Raw genomic sequence first — 5,287 nt, forward strand, 5'->3', positions numbered from 1 at the left:
AAGCAGTGTTTATAAATCCTGGATATCAGGGTATAACAACTTAGATAACCTCAACATAAGTCTTTTTGAAGGTACCTTAAATATAAAGGGTCAAAACAATGTCTATTCTTTTTATACTTGGAAATTTCAAGATCTTTTTCTCTGAATGTTTCCATTGCTTGGGGGAGTGTATATGACTATTTCCATATTTTTGACTTTCAAAGAGTTCCCTTCTCACAAAGCATCTTGTCCAAAGGAGATGTTTGGAGATCCATAACTGTGTTATGAAAAGAAGTGCTGTGCAGTGAAAACACAGTTCGTGATAGATCATCAGCTAGTGATGCTAGAAAACCCTAAAAAGCATGAAAATTCTTGTTTTGATTGACTTATTCTTTCTTTGTTAGGGTAGTAGTGACCAGACACATATATTTAAGCTACATCACTAGGACTCTCATATATACACACTGACACACACACGGACTCACCTTCATACACAAAGCTAATTGAAGATATAATCAAGGTACTAAGTGTAATTTGCCATCCTCTGTGAGTGTCTGTTAGTGGCCACTTTGCTACAGGCTATCATTTTTATTGCCAGTGGGAATCAGCGATAGGCATAGAATTATTGCCTGATAATGACACCATTACTGAGTGTCACTACTGTACTTGGACTTGGGGCTATTTGTAACTTGTTTGAATCCCAACACAGAGCAGTAACTGAACAGGCTATTCTAAATGTGCACATTTGTTATCCAGATACCATAGATCAGGGTCAGCAGGGAAACACTAGACAGTACGTTCAGGGCTGTTGTACTCATGTTGAGTTATGTCTGTGCACCCAACCCAACACCATTCACTCTTGACATTTCCAGGTGCCACAAGCCTCTGTGCCTGTAATTTGTGCATATTCGTGATTGAAAGTAGGTCCAATAAGGGAAGCCATATGGTTTGCGGTTCAAGTTTGATGCATTTTTGAAGTAACAGATGCAAAACCAAGCACACCTGGAATTCAGAGGCAGAAGCCCTGACAGTGCAATCTGTTGTGTAATACCATAGATGCTGGAGGATTTGTGGGGATGAAGTCCCTACAGAAATAACCTGCCTGGATATAACCCATGTGTTAATACATAACCTACATTGGCTGTTGGGCATTTATTTTTCATAGCTTGCTACATTTATACTCTCATTAGTTTTCTGTGATGAATGAATAAATATAGTAGCACACAGTTTATTAGAGGGAATAAAAAGAACAGGAGGTATAATTTAGAAATGCAAGCATTGCCTTAGCTATACTATTTTGCAATGTTATAGTAAGGTTGATATGAATATAGTGTGCAATTGCATATGGTGGGTGGTGTGTCTTATTACTGCTAAGTTGTGCAACTAAATGTGGTAGCTTCTTTGTTAGTATGTTTGTGCTGTACTTGTAATGGGAATCCCTCTGGGGCAGGGTGGGTAGTATAGCAGAATGTCATGTGGGTTATACATTTGGATTGTTTAAGCCAAATGTTATTTTATAAAGCTGGGCTGAAGGGAAAGTTGAATTGAGGTACAATCTAGTTTTAGTGCATTTCATAGTTAAAAATTCCTTACATTTTTATTGCATGTTAGTGAACTAACCCTGGTTGACTGATAGCATAATAGTAAAGGCACATAGAAAAAATAGATATTTTATGATCTAAGGTTATATATGAAAATTTCCTTTGATTTGAGTGGTATGGTCAACATTTGAGTGCCATCCCAGGATTTATTAGCCAATTTTGGAAGAAACTGCAGCATTTTTTTTGTATGTGAAAAACAAGAGGACAAAGGAAAAGAACAAAGATATTTATGGTGGTCAAAGAATGTAGTTCAGTATCCAGCAATTGTGTCAAGTTAAGGGAATGCCAATGTGTAGATAAAGAAGAAATTATAAGAAGCTATATGTCCTATTTTATATAGTTTTAGATTAGAATTACAGTGCAAGTAGTATCATTCTTCTTCAACTAATACTATATTTTAATAGCAGTTATAATAGTTGAAAAAAGTGAACGTTTTTTATTTTTTATTTATTTTTATTTTTTTCATTTTTCTTTTATTATTCATAGGTGCATACAAGGCTTGGTTCATTTCTCCCCCCTGCCCCCATCCCCTCCCTTATCACCCACTCTGTCCCCTCCCTCTCCTCCCCCCCCAATACCCAGCAGAAACTATTTTGCCCTTATTTCTAATTTTGTTGTAGAGAGAGTATAAGCAATAATAGGAAGGAACAAGGGTTTTTGCTGGTTGAGATAAGGATAGCTATACAGGGCATTGACTCACATTGATTTCCTGTGCGTGCGTGTTACCATCTAGGTTAATTCTTTTTGATCTAACCTTTTCTCTAGTACCTGTTCCCCTTTTCCTATTGGCCTCAGTTGCTTTTAAGGTATCTGCTTTAGTTTCTCTGCGTTAAGGGCAACAAATGCTAGCTAATTTTTTAGGTGTCTTACCTATCCTCACCCCTTCCTTGTGTGCTCTCACTTTTATCATGTGCTCAAAGTCCAATCCCCTTGTTGTGTTTGCCCTTGATCTAATGTCCACATATGAGGGAGAACATACGATTTTTGGTCTTTTGGGACAGGCTAACCTCACTCAGAATGATGTTCTCCAATTCCATCCATTTACCAGCGAATGATAACATTTCATTCTTCTTCATGGCTGCATAAAATTCCATTGTGTATAGATACCACATTTTCTTAATCCATTCATCACTGGTGGGGCATCTTGGCTGTTTCCATAACTTGGCTATTGTGAATAGTGCCGCAATAAACATGGATGTGCAGGTGCCTCTGGAGTAACAGTCTTTTGGGTATATCCCCAAGAGTGGTATTGCTGGATCAAATGGTAGATCGATGTCCAGCTTTTTAAGTAGCCTCCAAATTTTTTTCCAGAGTGGTTGTACTAGTCTACATTCCCACCAACAGTGTAAGAGGGTTCCTTTTTCCCCACATCCTCGCCAACACCTGTTGTTGGTGGTGTTGCTGATGACGGCTATTCTAACAGGGGTGAGGTGGAATCTTAGCGTGGTTTTAATTTGCATTTCCTTTATTGCTAGAGATGGTGAGCATTTTTTCATGTGTTTTCTGGCCATTTGAATTTCTTCTTTTGAGAAAGTTCTGTTTAGTTCACATGCCCATTTCTTTATTCGTTCATTAGTTTTGGGAGAATTTAGTTTTTTAAGTTCCCTGTATATTCTGGTTATCAGTCCTTCGTCTGATGTATAGTTGGCAAATATTTTCTCCCACTCTGTGGGTGTTCTCTTCAGTTTAGAGACCATTTCTTTTGATGAACAGAAGCTTTTTAGTTTTATGAGGTCCCATTTATCTACGCTATCTCTTAGTTGCTGTGCTGCTGGGGTTTCATTGAGAAAGTTCTTACCTATACCTACTAAGTCCAGAGTATTTCCTACTCTTTCCTGTATCAACTTAAGAGTTTGGGGTCTGATATTAAGATCCTTGATCCATTTTGAGTTAATCTTGGTATAGGGTGATATACATGGATCTAGTTTCAGTTTTTTGCAGACTGCTAACCAGTTTTCCCAGCAGTTTTTGTTGAAGAGGCTGCTATTTCTCCATCGTATATTTTTAGCTCCTTTGTCAAAGATAAGTTGCTTATAGTTGTGTGGCTTCATATCTGGGTCCTGTGTTCTGTTCCACTGGTCTTCATGTCTGTTTTTGTGCCAGTACCATGCTGTTTTTATTGTTATTGCTTTGTAATATAGTTTGAAGTCAGGTATTGTGATACCTCCAGCATTGTTCTTTTGACTGAGTATTGCCTTGGCTATTCGTGGCCTCTTGTGTTTCCATATAAATTTAACAGTAGATTTCTCAATCTCTTTAATGAATGTCATTGGAATTTTGATGGGAATTGCATTAAACATGTAGATTACTTTGGGGAGTATCGACATTTTTACTATGTTGATTCTACCAATCCATGAGCATGGGAGATCTCTCCACTTTCTATAGTCTTCCTCAATCTCTTTCTTCAGAAGTGTATAGTTTTCCTTGTACAGGTCTTTCACATCTTTTGTTAGGTTTACACCTAGGTATTTGATTTTTTTTGAGGCTATCGTAAATGGAGTTGTTTTCATACATTCTTTTTCCATTTGCTCATTGTTAGTGTATAGAAATGCTAATGATTTTTCTATGTTGATTTTATATCCTGCTACCTTGCTATAGCTATTGATAATGTCTAGAAGCTTCTGAGGAGAGTTTTTTGGGTCTTTAAGGTATAGGATCATGTCGTCTGCAAATAGGGATATTTTGACAGTTTCTTTACCTATTTGTATTCCTTTTATTCGTTCTTCTTGCCTAATTGCTCTAGCTAGGAATTCCAGTACTATGTTGAATAGGAGTGGAGATAGTGGGCATCCTTGTCTGGTTCCTGATTTTAGAGGGAATGGTTTCAGTTTTTCTCCGTTAGGTATAATGCTGGCTGTAGGTTTGTCATATATAGCTTTTATAATGTTGAGGAACTTTCCTTCTATTTTTAGTTTTCTTAGAGCTTTTATCATGAAATGATGTTGGATCTTATCAAAGGCTTTTTCTGCATCCACTGAGATGATCAAGTGGTTTTTGTCTTTGCTTCTGTTAATGTGGTTTATTACATTTATTGATTTTCATATGTTGAACCACCCCTGCATCCCTGGGATGAAGCCTACTTGGTCGTGGTGAATAATCTTTTGATGTGTTGCTGAATTTGTTTTGCCATTATTTTGTTGAGGATTTTTGCGTCAATGTTCATTAAGGAGATTGGCCTATAGTTCTCCTTTTTGGAGGTGTCTTTGCCTGGTTTTGGGATAAGTGTAATACTGGCTTCATAAAATGTGTTTGGCAGTTTTCCTTCCCTTTCTATTTCGTGGAACAGTTTAAGGAGGATTGGTATCAGTTCTTTTTTAAAGGTCTGATAGAATTCAGCAGAGAATCCATCAGGTCCTGGACTTTTCTTTTTAGGGAGACTCTTGATAGCTGCTTCAATTTCATTTTGAGTTATAGGTCTATTCAGGTGATTAATTTCCTCTTGGTTCAGTTTTGGATGATCATATGTATCTAGAAATCTGTCCATTTCTTTTAGATTTTCAAATTTATTTGAATATAGGTTCTCAAAGTAGTCTCTGATGATTTCCTGGACTTCCATGGTGTTTGTTGTTATCTCCCCTTTTGCATTCCTAATTCTACTAATTTGGGTTTTTTCTCTCCTCATTTTAGTCAGGTTTGCCAGGGGTCTATCGATCTTGTTTATTTTTTCAAAGAACCAACTTTTTGTTTCATTAATTCTTTGTATGGTT

Source organism: Castor canadensis, chromosome 10 (assembly GCF_047511655.1).
Source record: "Castor canadensis chromosome 10, mCasCan1.hap1v2, whole genome shotgun sequence".
Lineage (NCBI taxonomy): Eukaryota > Metazoa > Chordata > Mammalia > Rodentia > Castoridae > Castor > Castor canadensis.